The sequence below is a fragment of the Macaca thibetana genome, chromosome 17 (genome assembly GCF_024542745.1).
Source record: "Macaca thibetana thibetana isolate TM-01 chromosome 17, ASM2454274v1, whole genome shotgun sequence".
NCBI lineage: Eukaryota > Metazoa > Chordata > Mammalia > Primates > Cercopithecidae > Macaca > Macaca thibetana.
The window spans coordinates 19,983,818-19,998,345 of record NC_065594.1 but is presented as its reverse complement, the minus strand read 5'-3'; the positions used below and the strand labels follow the sequence as shown (position 1 = coordinate 19,998,345).

The following is a 14,528-nucleotide window of genomic DNA, read 5'->3' as shown; positions in this document are numbered from 1 at the left end:
ATACCTTAGAGCTTTTCAAACTTTTCTCTCATTCAGAATTTTGGTCAGGAAGATACCAGTTTATCACTGAAAAAAGAAAGTCGTTAAAACTGGCCAGATTGTGAAGCTCAGTTCAATTGACAAATTTAAACTTTTCTTCTTGAGTGATCAAAATTCCTCCTGCTAGATCTTTTTGGCCATTCAAAAGGAAAGTCTTAGTTTTGGGCAACCTTACTTCTATAACTGAGTCTTCCTCCTGAAGTAGAGATCCACCACTAGAAACACCAGCTGGATTCATGTTTAATACTCACAGCACCTCCTCATGCAAATATCTAGGAAAATGGATCTCATATTACTCAAGATGACCCCAAGTTACAATGGCCAAAATGGGGTACCTTTGAAACACCTAAACTAGTCTATCTGCATGATCCATTAGTAAAAGTCGGCTCTAAAAGAAAAGAAAATAACTGGGAGCTATTTTCAACAGTACTTAGAAACCTCTAAAAGAGGTTGTGATAAAGCCAATTCTCTGCAAGAGTAAGACAAAAGTACAAAACAATTTCTGAATTTAAAAATACTGCTAAAATTTTTCCCCCTCCTTCAGCTCCTGTTTCTACTTTTTTTTTTTTTTTTTTTTTTTTTTTTTGAGATGGAGTCTCATTCTGTCGCCCAGCCTGGAGTGCAGTGGTGTGATCTCGGCTCACTACAACCTCCACACACACACTCCCACCCTCAGGTTGAATCACATCTCCTGCCTCAGCCTCCTGAGTAGCTGGGATTACAGGCATGCATCATGCTCGACTAATTTTTGTACTTTTTAGTAGAGACAGGGTTTCACCATGTTGGCCAGGCTGGTCTCAAACTCCTGGCCTCAAGTGAACTACCTGCCTTGGCCTCCCAAAGTGCTGGGATTACAGGTGTGAGCTGGCCTCCTCCTTCTCTTTTGACAGAAATTCCTTGTCCAGATTTACCTCCTCTTCCTCATTCTGCTGTTCTGGCTCCATTTTGGAAATACCTTGTGTCCATTAGAGGAGAACCTGACTTGATATATCAACCATGGTCAAAAGTAGAACTTAAAGGCATAATTTAAAAATTCCCAGATCCTCTTCAGGACCCCACTGAATTTGCTAGAAAATGTGATTTAAATGTTTGAGCTTATAATCCCAGATTCTCTGGTTTATACCAAGTGATTCGCATATTAGTGTCAGAAAGTAAAGCCAAAGATTAGATAGCAAAGGCAAATTGGAGAAATTGTTTAAAGGACTTACATAAATTTTCTGAAGCAGATCATGAATGGGCCTGCAATACTGCCAAAGCTTTGCTAAATCCTATCCCCTTTGTTTTCCAAAAGTTATTAATTGGAACAAAATATAACAATACCAACAAAATCTTGATGAGCCTGTAATGTTATACTATGAGAGTGTGAAAAAAAAAAAAAACATTTAAACAATATTCAGACCTATCAGAATAAACGTATGCTAACTTACCAAAATGATGTTCTCCTTAACTAAAACTTAGTAAATGGATCAGATAAAGAACTGGCATTTGTAACAAAGAGATAATGCCCCAGTTGGACTGCCTCTCAAACTCATGAGCCAGTTAATTTTGCTGATCAAATATTCCATACTCTACCTAAGGAAGAAAAAGAAAAAGTCAAACAAAGAGGAAAAGCTAAAAAGATCATGAGTTTGCAACTAAAACAATTGTCTAACCTAGTAAGTTCCAAAACCAATCTAATCCTCTGCTTTGCAATTTCTGCAAAAATCCTGGACATTACAAAAAGGATTGTAGATTATATAATATTCACAGCTCCTTCTCTCAAAGGAAAAAAAGGGAAAATGTATTTAGAATTAAAAGATAAGATTGAATTATTAGGTTCAAGAATTTTTTTGAAATCTGATCCTATTAATTTATAAATTGCAGTTTATATTGTCATAGAGGAAACCAAATTGTTAAATAAGAGTTATAAGAGGAATTAAAGGCTGGGCACGGTGGCTCACACCTGTAATCCCGGCACTTTGGGAAGCCAAGGCAGGCAGATCACCTGAGGTCAGGGGTTAAAGACCAGCCTGGCCAACATGGTGAAAACCTATCTCTACTAAAAATACAAAAAATTAGCCAGACGTAGTGGCATACACCTGTAATCCCAGCTACTCAGGAGGCTGAGGCAGGAGAACCACTTGAACCCGGAAGGCGGAGGTTGCGGTGAGCCAAGATAATGCCACTGCACTCCAGCCTGGGTAAAAAAGCGCGACCCAGTCTCAAAAAAAAAAAAAAAAGGAGCAATTAAAAGTAGTACCTGATCTCTTTGGCTTTTGGGGTACCAGGGATTACTTCGTATTGTGAGAGAAAACCTGACTTTTGTATGTGTAATGGGTGACAAGTTATTGGCAAAAGCTGCAGTTTTGGAAGTGGCAGCCAGTGGTTGCAGTGAGTGGTTGTTACTGCAGGGGACTTAGAGAAAAAGGAAGGTTTGAAACCTTGGAGGTTGTGGGAACACTCAACACCAAAAGATAGGACTACAGTGGGCTAATCACAGAGTGGGCTGATTGGCTTTGGGTCACCCACTAACCTTGGGGAATGTCTTTGTAGTGAGATGTACTGTGGAAGTGTTGACTTTGGAAAACAAGATACAAAAACCATCAGCAATATTTCAAACAAAAATTTATGTAATCATTTTAGTGCTCCCATCAGTTCAGTCCCTTGTATTTCTTGTTCTGCTTGATGTTGACATAGCAATCCTCATGAATGAGTCCGTCTTTTATTAGAATTCTGGGAGTTTTTATTTAGCCCATTTATCCTAAAGTTATCAGAAATCAGTGTTCAAGAGTACTTGTTAGTCTTTTCCATGAAAAGCAATTTTGGAATACAGCTGATTGCAAATGCTTTTAGAGAAGAATTCAAAACAACAGCTGTGGATGATAAAAATTTAGAATAGGCATGATTAAAATCTGATGAAAGTTCCAATTGACCAGGAAATTTAGTTATTGCTATTACATGTAGCATTTAAGATATCTAGTAGATGCAACCAGAATTATGACTGATAATGTTACATCAGATCATCAGAATTTTATAACTTTTATATACTTTTTAGAATATTTAAATTAATAACATATTCATACAAATGTAACTTGAACATAGCAATCAAAAATCATAAAAACATTATGACTGATAAAATATTATATTTTTATTAATTTGTATGATTTTGGAAACACTTATATCAATAACATACCCATAAATGTAACTGAGAGAAGATCTAATACTATTATTTGACAATGCCTACCATACAATTTACCAAATAATTTAATATCTCTACAAAATAAGAGATACATTCTTTGATGTTTCCAGAGGCCCAACTAGAATATCCCAAAGTTAATTTTAAGCCAAAAAAACATACTTTAGAATTTCAATCCTGGTGAAATCTGCCAAAGACATCAAAAGATTTGAAACATTTGATCAAAAGAGAATCATGGGCTGGGTACAGTGGCTCAGGCCAGTAATCCCAGTGCTTTGGGAGGCTGAGGTGGGAGGATTGCTTGAGGCCGGGTGTTTAAGACCAGCCTGGGCTACATTAGCAAAATCTCATCTCCATGAAAAGTTTTACAGCATGGTAGCTCAAACCTGTAGTCCCAGTGCGTTGAGAGGTCAAGGCAGATGATTGCTTGAGGCCATAAGTTCAAGACCAGCCTGGGCAACATATGAAGACTTGGTATCTACAAATAAAAATGAAAAATGAACTGGTTATGGTGACATACACCTGTAGTCCTAGCTACTCAGGAGACCAAGGATTGCTTGAGCCCCAGAGTTCAAAATTGCAACAAGTTGTGATTGCACCACTTCATTCCAGTTTGGGCAACAGAGAAAGACCTTATCTCTAAAACAAAAAATGAAAAAAAAAATTTAATTAGCTGGATGTTCTGGCATGCATCAGTAGTCCCAGCTATTCAGGAGGCTGAGATGGGAGGATCACTTGAGCCTAGTTTACAGTGAACTACGATCACACAACTGCACTCCAGCCTAGGCAACAGAGCAAGATCCTGTCTCAAAACAAAAACAAAAACAAAAATCTGAAAAACAAAACAGAATCACAGGTCACTGTTAAATAATAGTTATTCATTTAACCAGAGTGATAATCATAAAACTTCAAAAGCTATATAGAAGTTACATGATTTTGAAAACCTTAGTCCATTTAAAGCTCAGTTTTCCTAAGTAACCAAAATCCTAATAAAGACAACACAAGGATTATCTTGATAAAATGTAAAATCTTTCTTTTTTTTCAGATCTGTTACCAAAAAGGAAAAGAAAAATCTTCTGTTGTGTAATTGCTTTTTCTCATGAGAAGCCCAGTTAGATAACCTGGAAGTCAAACCTGATGAAAAAGGTACTTGAATTTAAGCAGACAGAGGAAGAGTTTGTCCAAGATTATGATGTACAATTTATTATGGAGAAATGTAAACAAGAAAACTAGTACCTTGAGTAGGGACACAAAGTAGGGACTCTTAGTAACAACATGAATGTTTCCTGGTTATAAAGAAAACCCAAGAGTACAGAATCAAGGTATACTGAAGGAAAACATTGCTTTTCTACATCTTCAAGATAAAGCATTTCAGTGTTAGGCCATAACATCAGTGTTAGAACCAGAACAAAGGTTACAGGAATTGATAAAAACACCGAAGGAGAAAGTTACCACCCCAGCCAAGCAAAAAGATGTACCTTTCCCAGGGATAAAAAAACAGAAGGCAATGACATGTGACCTGCAAGTCACATGCAGCAAGGTACAGTAAAAGTTGAACTTCTGAGATACAAGTCTGAAAAGTTTTAAAAAGATACAGATTTCAGAATTAAAAATTCAGAACCTCTGAATTTTACTGAAAGCAAATCGATACTTGATGAAAAACTTGTTATTCTAACACAGGGAACCAAAATTTTAGTTTTGTATTAGTATAATTTAATATCAAAGCTCAATCTTTAGAAAGACTTATAAGTAATTTCCTTTTAATTATAGCCAACTTGATCAAATGCAAATTTTCTTTCATAAATTTTCTTTTCACAAACCTTATCACAAAGTACTCTGACAGTATGTACCATTGACAATATGCTTGGAATTTCTGCTTTGTCCTTTACTTTTGCTCTCTTAAATTTTACTTTATGACACAAATTTATCATATAAAGTTTTTTCTCATGTAAAATTATTATCTTTTCTTTTTAACCTTTCTTACCAAAAACACATCTTCATATCTATACTTTCTTCACATATCACTCTCCTACTTAACTGGTTCTTTCCTGTCTCTTCTATATTTTGAAACAATGTTTAACCTACAAATTAGACAAAATTATTTTTTTCTCAATAAAGAACACAACTTTATCCCTTTCTTTCTTTTTTTTTTTCTTTTTTTTTTTTTTTTTTTTTTTTTTTTGTGAGATGGAGTCTCACTCTGTTGCCAGGCTGGAGTGCAGTGGTACAATCTCAGCTCACTGCAATCTCTACCTCCCAGGTTCAAGCAATTCTCCTGCCTCAGCCTCCCCAGTAGCTGGGATTACAGGCACGCACCACCATGCCCAGCTAATTTTTGTATTTTTAATAGAGATGGGGTTTCACCATGTTGGCCAGGATGGTCTCAATCTCTTGACCTCGTGATCCACCTGCCTCGGCCTCCCAAAGTGCTGGGATTACAAGCCACCTTGCCCAGCCACTTTGTGACTTTCTTATAATTTGTTTCTATCAAAAATACATTTTGAATATATATGCACTCTTTGTATACAGAATTCTATATATTGATTACAATTTTTTAACTCTTAAATTTAGTGAAACCTAGGAAGCAAGATCTTGAATTGTCTGTCACATATCAGTATTTTACTTTTAATTTCTTTTCTTTTTTTACCTACCTGGTTCATTTTCAATATATCAATACTTATCATGAGAATCATTTTGTAATTTTTAGAAACATGTTTCCCTATAACATAATTTTAAAATCTTATTTGATAATGACCCAGATTTAATTAGTATATATTAATTCAATACAACTTTAAGATATCAAATTACATTAAAAGTTCATTTATGGAAATTTATTTCATTTACCTAATTCATTTATTTTAGCAGATAACCTAGATGATTTCTGAAAACTGAAATATTAGACAAAGTTAGTTATGGTATCAAATTATTTCCTTGTTATCCATTTTTATAGCCTGTGACTATCAGGTGTTCACTTAAATACAAACCTTAAAGTTAAGTATATCGGTATTTTGCTGATAAGCCAGAAGATATGGCTGTTTTCATTAAATCAACAACATTAAATTAGTCTTATCACAAAATTACACAAAGATCATTCTGTTTTAGGCTGTTTATACTTTTATAACCTTTGTGTTAAACCATGACAGCTTCAGATATCTAACAGAGAAAGATATAAAACTGACCAGTAAACCCAGGCAAAGTGTATGCTGACAATTCTGAAGACATTTCTAGTTTTATTTTACCAATAATTTTAAAATCATCTTATTTATTAATGCTTTACTCATTTCACATAAACTAAAAGCCATGAGGGTTAATTACTATATATTTTATATGAGCATTCATTTCTCCTTAAGAGATTTCTGGTCAACTATGCCAGATTTTACCATGTAGACACAATATATAATACATGTATATATGTATAAATACATCTAAACACACACACACACACACAAAGATTTCACAACTTTCATTTTAGAATTTTAGTCATGAGATAGTAATAAAAACTCATTGGCTCATAAAAGACAATTGGATCTAAATTATATTTCTGACAAAATTGGAATCTGATTGCCCTTACAGATAATCTAATGAAGACTGTGGACCAAAATTTCAGGCAAGTAAGTTTTTGTGGCAGTTTGATTTTAGTTTTTTGGTGATAGTGTCTCTCACTCTGGCACCCAGGCTGGAGTGCTGTGGCATCATCATAGCTCACTGCAGCCCTGAACTACTGGGCTCAACCAATTCTCCCACCTCAGCCTCCTCCCAAGTACCTAGTGCTACAGGCGCATGCCACCACACCTGGCTAATTTATTTTTGTTTTTATTTTCATTGAGATGAGGGTCTCACTATGTTACCCTGACTTGTCTTGAACTCCCTGCCTCAAATGATCCTCATGTCTTTGCTTCGCAAAGTGCTAGAAAGGCATGAGCCACTACGCCTGGCCGGAAGTTTGATTTTTGTAAAATCAATTTTACCCTTTTTTTCAGTTTCAAATGAGTTTAAGTTTAATTTTTTTGTCTTTTTTTTTTTTTTTTTTTTGAGGCAGAGTCTCACTCTGTCGCCCAGGCTGGAGTGCAGTGGTGTGATCTTGGCTCACTGCAAGCTCCGCCTCCTGGGTTCACGCCATTCTCCTGCCTCAGCCTCCCGAGTAGCTGGGACTACAGGTGCCTGCCACCATGCCCAGCTAATTTTTTGTATTTTTAGTAGAGATGGGGTTTCAGCGTGTTAGCCAGGATGGTCTTGATCTCCTGACTTCATGATCCTCCCACCTTGGCCTCCCAAAGTGCTGGGATTACAGAAGTGAGCCACTGCGCCCAGCCAAGGTTACATTTTTAATATTTACATTTTGGCTAGGACTGGCTGAATTGAATAAGAAAAATAAAATCCCCAATTATCCTTGAATTAGTAACACATCTATCTTTCATTTACCAGTCTGGTTTGCTTGATTAACAAATGTGGATGGGAAAGATTAAAGCAGTTTCTCTCTCTCTCTCTCTCTCTCTCTCTCTCTCTCTCTCTCGCTCTCTCTCTCTCTCCCTCTCCCCTTTCAGCTTTTTTTGGTTGTTGTTTTTTGTTTTTTTGGGTTTTTTGTTGTTGTTGTTGGTCTCTGCATAGCAGAAAAAGTAAAACTTTTGTATTGAACAGAGATTCCTTATATTATTGCTCCAAGCTCAAGATTTTGATCTCTTTGATCTAAAAGCCTAACTTTTATAAACACTTATATAGTTCTTTCTCTTTTAGATTTCTAATTTTTCAATTAAGTGTTCCATTTTAATGGGGGCGGCTGAATATATTTTACCATTGTCAGTGAAAGACTAAGATCACAAAAGGTCCAGGAAAGGTTGCAGGAAATCATAAGTGGCATTTATCAGTCCCAGTTTAGAAAAAATTTGTTGGATCTGTATTTTAACAATCTCAGGAGTTTTATTCTTGTTCTGTAGCTGTTCTGTTTGCATATCTGTTCTACATTTAAATACCTTTCCCTCTTTTGAGAGAAATAAATGTATGCATTGTGAAATTCCAAAAGTCTCTACCTAAGAGATATATGAGCACCAAAGGAACAAGCAGAAAGGAATGAGTTCAAATAAGGGAGTGGGGGTGGGGAAGTAGCCAGAAGGATAGGGAGAAGCAGTTGGAGGGGACAGGGAGAAAGTTGCTACATCTTTTTCAATTTAGAAATAGTTTCAGGCTGACCTGGTGCAGCAGCGCACCTGTAATTCCAGCACTTTGGGAGGCTGTGGCGGGTAGATCACTTGAGCCTGGGAGTCCAAGACCTCCCCAGGCAACATGACAAAACCCCGTCTCTGCTAAAAATACAAAAATTAGCCAGGAGTGGTGGCGCGTGCCTATAGTTCCAGCTACTCTGGAGGCCGAGGTGGGAAGATCACTTGGGCCTGGGAGAGCAAGGTGACAGTGAGCTGTAATCATGACACTGTACTCCAGCCTGGACAACAGAGCAAGACCCTATCTCAAAGAGAAAGAAAAGAAAAATAGTTTCTGGTATCCTTTTATTTACCTGTTGAATAGACGCAACTTTTTTTCAAAATTTCTTTTACAGGTTGGTGCAAACGTAATTGTGGTTTTGGAGAGTGAATTTTAAATCATTATAGCTAGGCTCAAATATATCTGTATTAATCAAAATAAGAACCATTACAGGCCAGGCGCAGTGGCTCACACCTGTAATCCCAGCACTTTGGGAGGCCAAGGCGGGCAGATCATGAGGTAAGGAGTTCGAGACCAGCCTGGCCAACATGGTGAAACACCCATCTCTACTAAAAATACAAAAATTAGCTAGGCACTGGGGTATGCGCCTGTAGTCCCAGCTACTCGGGAGGCTGGGGCAGGAGAATCACTTGAACCCAGGAGGCTGAGGTTGCAGTGAGCCGAGATTGCTCCACTGCACTCCAGCCTGGGTGACAAAGTGAAACTCCGTATCAAAAAAAAAAAAGAACCATTACAATCAATACATTTTTGCCAATGAGAAATAAGTTTGTTTCTTCCTGTAGCATAAAAATCTGTGCTTCAGGATTCAACAAACTCTTGGAAAGCATTTTCTGCATCCTGCTAGTTATGGAAGCGTTTTCCCTGCAAAAAGTTGTTGAGATGCTTGAAGAAGAGATAGTCAGTTGGCGGGAGGTCAGGTGAATATGGCAGATGAGGCAAAACTTCATAGCCCAATTTGTTCAACTTTTGAAGCATTGGTTGTGCAACGTGTGGTTGGGTGTTGTCATGGAGAAGAATTGGGCCCTTTTTGTTGACCAATGCCGGCTGCAGGCTTTGCAGTTTTCAGTGGATCTCACTGATTTGCTGAGCATACTTCTCAGATGTAATAGTTTCACAGGGATTCAGAAAGCTGTCATGGATCAGATTGGCAGCAGACCATCAAACAGTGACCATGACCTTTTTTTGGTGCAAGTTTGACTTTGAGAAGTGCTTTGGAGCTTCTTCTCAGTCCAACCACTGAACTGACTGTCACCAGTTGTCATATAAAATCCACTTTTTGGCCAGGCGCAGTGGCTCATGCCTGTAATCCTAGCACTTTGAGAGGCCAAGGTGGGTGGATCACCTGAGCAGGAGTTCAAGACCAGCCTGGCCAATATGGCAAAACCCCATCTCTACTAAAAATACAAAAATTAGCTGGGCGTGGTGGCACATGCCTATAACCCCAGCTACCTGGGAGACTGAGGCAGGAGAATCACTTGAACCTGGGAGGCAGAGGGTTCAGTGAGCTGAGATTGAACCGCCACCGCACTCCAGTCGGGGTGACAGAGCAAGACTCCATCTCAGAAAAAAAAAAGATCTCTTCCGCATCCTGAGGAGGCTGGAGAGTTTCACTGAGGCTTATTCTATCTGCCGTGAGGCTTTTTGTAGTGGGTGTGAGGAGTATGCCTAGGTAGATGACAGAAGGGGTGCAAAGCTGAGCCTTAGCCAGGGTAACCTGATAACCTCGGTCGCCAAGAAAATTTAAAAGTGTTAGCAGTATCTGCAAGGGAGCTCTCCCAGGAGGGACTACATAGTAATAAGTCATCTACATATTGCAATAGTGTGCTGCAGGTAAGGGGACAGAGGCTAACATCCTGTGCCAGTGCCTGTCTGAAAAAATGGGGGCTATCTCGGAACGCTTGAGGCAAAACAGTCCAAGTCAGCTGGGAAGAAATATGAGTGTCTGGATCTTCCCATGTAAAGGCAAACAGAAAGTGACAGTCGGGATGTAGGGGAATGGTGAAGAAGGCATCCTTTAGGTCAAGGACAGTAAAATGGGTGGTATCAGGGGGAATGCATGAGAGAAGTGTATATGGGTTAGGAACAACTGGAAAGGTGGGGACTACTGCCTCATTGATGAGGCGTAGATCCTGCACAAGGCGGTAGGCCCTGGAGCTTTTCCGTACAGGCAGGATAGGAGTATTGCATGGTGAGTTGGCAGGGACTAGAATGTGCTGCTGGAGCAGGTGCGTGATGATGGGTTTCAGTCCTTGTCGGTGCTCAAGGGAGATGGGGAACTGGGGTCCAGGGGAAACTTAGAGGGGTCCTTCAGCTGGATGTGGACTGGAGTATGGTGCTGGGCAATGATCGGGGTGGAGGTGTCCCACACCTTAGGGTTAATGGGGACCAGAAACGGGAGTGGGGTGTCAGCCTGGCGGGGTTTATCAGGTGAGAGGAGGGGAAAGAGGAGCGTGAGGTGCAGGGAGGGGTTGGGCCGGAAGTGAACTGAGGCCCCTAGCTTGGAGAGGAGGTCTCATCCTAACAAAGGGACTGGGCACAAAGGAATGATGAGAAATGAGTGCGAGAAAAGGGAGCCATCCAGGCGGCAAGACGGAGGAGGAGTCTGGCGGTAGGTGGAGGTAGTGCTATCAATTCCCATGACCGTGACAGTGGAGGGATGGCTGGGGCCACTGAAGGAAGGCAAAACAGAGTAGGTAGCCCCCGTGTCCATAAGGAAGGATATGGACTTACCCGCTATCTGGAGCATAACCCTGGGCTCGGCGAGAGTAAGAGGGGTTCCCGAGTCTGGGCCTCTTCAATCTTCATCAGTGTTGAGGAGCTGGAAGACGCCTCCAGCACCTGGAGGAGGGTCATCACGTGGAGGCATAGCAACCGTCCTCAGGTTGGGGCAGTCTGACTTCCAGTGGCCCATCTACCGACAGCTTGGACAGGGGCGAGTTGGCTTCTTAGGGTTGGGGCACTGCTTGGCCCAGTGGCCATCATTGCCGCACTTGAAGCAGGCACCAGGTGGCGCTTGGGGAGTACCTCCTCTCTGAGAGCTCCTGGAGCTGGCCGGCCTCAGGGCGGCTACCAAGGCCTGGGTTTGGAGTTGTGCCTTCTGTTTTAGCCTGGCCTGTCACTGGGCCTCAGCTGCTTCCTCCCTGGAGTTGTAGACCTTGAAGGCCAGTTTGACTAAATCCTGGATGGAAGTTTGAGGGCCGTCCTCCACCTTTTTTAATTTTTTATGGATATCCGGAGCCGACTGAGAAATAAAGTACATAGCCAAGATAGTTCCTCCTGCAGGGGATGTAGGGTCAAGGCAGGTGTACTGAGTGAGTGCCTCAGTCAGTCGGTTAAGAAAAACGGCCGGATTCTCATCTGAGCCTTGGACTACCTCCTTTAATTTATCAAAGTTGACTGACTTATTGGAGGCTACTTGCACGCTGGCAAGAAGGCACTGGACCATCATGTCTCGGAGGCGGTGGCCTGCCTGCCCAACCTGGTAGTCCCAGCCGGGCTCGGCCGAGGGCACCGCCTCAGTGCCAACTGGCATGGCGGGGTCAGTTAAATGAACCTGGTCAGCATGCTGCCTGGCTGCTGCTAGGATACACTCCCATTCCTCAGGGGACAGGGTTGAGGTCATAACGACATGGAGATCATGCCAGGTGAAGTCATATGCCTGGCATAAGTATGTGAACTCTTTGATATACAGAGTGGGGTTGGCCGAGAAAGAGCCTGCACCCTCTTCAGTCTTAGACAGGTCTGCCAGCGAAAATGGCACATGGACCCAGACTATTCCTTTGGCGCCTGCCACTTCCCGCAAGGGGCACAGGAGGTCAGTCCTGGACCGGGTACGGGCTGAGACAGGCGAGGAGGAGGTGGAGATAGGAGAGACAGGGCCCGTCAGGTTTAGTGGGGACACAGGAGGAGTGGAGGGAAGGGGTGGCGCCAACGAGGACGGAGACGAGGACGGGTCAGGGTAAGGGGGAGGTTGAGCACGGGACCGAAGTGGGGGCAGGGAAAGAGTATAAGGGGCTCAGACAAAGAGGAAGAATCATCCTTCTCCTTGCTTGAGGGAGTGGATTTCGCGAGCAAGACCTGGGCCAACAAACGTTGGGCACAGAGGTCTGGGTGGGAGCGCAAGTCCCAAACAGCCTGAAGGTAGGCTACCTCAGACCATTTGCCTAGTCTCTTTCAGAAATTGGTCAGGTCTGTGAGGATGTTAAAGTCTAGAGTGCCCTCTGCAGGCCACTGAGACTGATTATCTAATTTATACTGTGGCCATGCCACTGCAGAAGAAAATAAGCCGCTTTCGTTTTAGGTCTTGGCTGAGACCTAAAGTCTGAAAATTAGCCAAGAGGCACCCCAGAGGGGATTTTCGGTCTGGTTCGGACTGGGCGGCCCCCATGATCCTGAGGCAGGCAGTCCAGAGGCAACGGGAGCATCCTCCCAGTGCCACGTGGAGTGCGGGGTATGGTGGCTTCTGGGGAGGTTGGACGACTCCTAGTCCCCAGTGCCGAGGTCACAAGTGACGGACGGGGGAAGCCCTGACGTGGCTGTGTTTTCGGGCAGGGACTCCTGGAGCCTGCAGGACGGGGGAAAACTAACCCAGCAGTGATCTAATTGAGTCTTGGATTTGGTGAAAGGGCTCCCGGCTGGGAGAGGAGGTCCTGGCTCCGGGAGAGGAGAGCCTGCCCGAACCGGCAGGGGTCCAGGGAGGGGTCTCCTCCCGGGTTTCCGCACTAATATAATGTAATAGGGAGACAAGCAAAGTCTTACGAGGCAGATGAGAACAGAGGTAGTCTTTATTGGGCTCACAGGCGAGGTTCACCAGTCCCCTAGGAGGAGGACCAAGGAAGTCACGCTCGGGGTGGGTATGGGGGGGGGCTTTTATAGGGCGAGGTAGGCGGGGTTTATAGGTTTCAGTTTTCCTGAGTTAGGTTTCGATTTCTGAGGAATGATGTGTCCAGGAGCTTGCGCAGAGCGGGGGTTTTTTATCAGGCGTGAGCTTTTTTCACGCCCTGAGAGTCTTAGCAGGAAGTGAAGGGCGGGAAGTCCTAACAAAGGGCCTGCCATGCCGGGTGATACCGCCATGTTGGGTCTAGATTCCTGCCTAACATGGGCGACAGAGTGAAACACCATCTTAAAAAAAAAAAGGAACTGATTTGATGAAGATAATTTTAGTGACTTACAATCTAGGCAGAGGAATTAGTAATGTCAAGAAAAATTGTTAAAGACTTTGAAATGGGTGAAAGATTGGCCGGGCACAGTGGCTCACACCTATAATCCCAGCACTTTGGGAGGCCAAGGCAGGCGGATCATGAGGTCAGGAGATCGAGACCATCCTGGCAAACACTGTGAAACCCCATCTCTACTAAAAATACAAAAAATTAGCCGGGCGTGGTGGTGGGTGCCTGTAGTCCCAGCTACTTGGGTGGCTGAGGCAGGAGAATGGCGTGAACCTGGAAGGCGAAACTTGTGGTCCACTGCACTCGAGCCTGGGTGACAGAGCGAAACTCTGTCTCAAAAAAAAAAAAAAAAAATGCAAACTGTGTACAATGGAGGGGCAAGTGATTATGGCTTTGCAGTTGTTCATTATTTAACCCTTTTCCCATTGAGGAAAAATAAAAAGTGCAGCTAACGCTCATTTAATTTGACATAAATATGCTCTTTGAGCCTGGAGAAAATCTGACTGATTTTCAATGTGAAAATAAAACATAAAAACTGTTCTTAGGCTGGGTGCAGTGGTTCACGCCTGTAATTCCAGCACTTTGGGAGGCTGAGGTTAGCAGATCACCTGAGGTCAGGAGTTTGAGACCAGCCTGGCCAACATGGTGAAACCCTGTCTCTACTAAAAGTACAAAAATTAGCTAGGCATGGTGACACATACCTGTAATCCCAGCTACTCCAGAGGCTGAGGACAGAGAATTGTTTGAACCTGGGAAACAGAGGTTGTGGAGAACCAAGATCATGCCGTTGCACTCCAGCCTGGGCAACAGAGCAAAAACTCCGTCTGAAAAAAAAAAAAAAAAAACTGGGTGCTGTGGCTCATGCCTGTAATCCCAGCACTCTGGGAGGCCGAGGTGGGTAGATCATGAGGTCAGGAGGTCAAGACCAT

At 42.4% G+C, this 14,528-nt stretch overlaps 1 long non-coding RNA gene across 1 annotated transcript in view; it reads right to left on the bottom strand.

Annotated features, from left to right (window-relative positions):
- LOC126940350 (uncharacterized) overlaps positions 1 to 14,528 on the bottom strand; it is a 174,717-nt gene that overhangs the window by 6,829 nt on the left and 153,360 nt on the right. The window contains exons 3-4 of the long non-coding RNA XR_007720713.1: positions 3,601 to 3,692; positions 1,467 to 1,611 (exon numbers count right to left, since the gene is read on the bottom strand). This is a non-coding gene — a long non-coding RNA (uncharacterized LOC126940350). The remainder of the gene's footprint in view (positions 1 to 1,466; positions 1,612 to 3,600; positions 3,693 to 14,528) is intronic.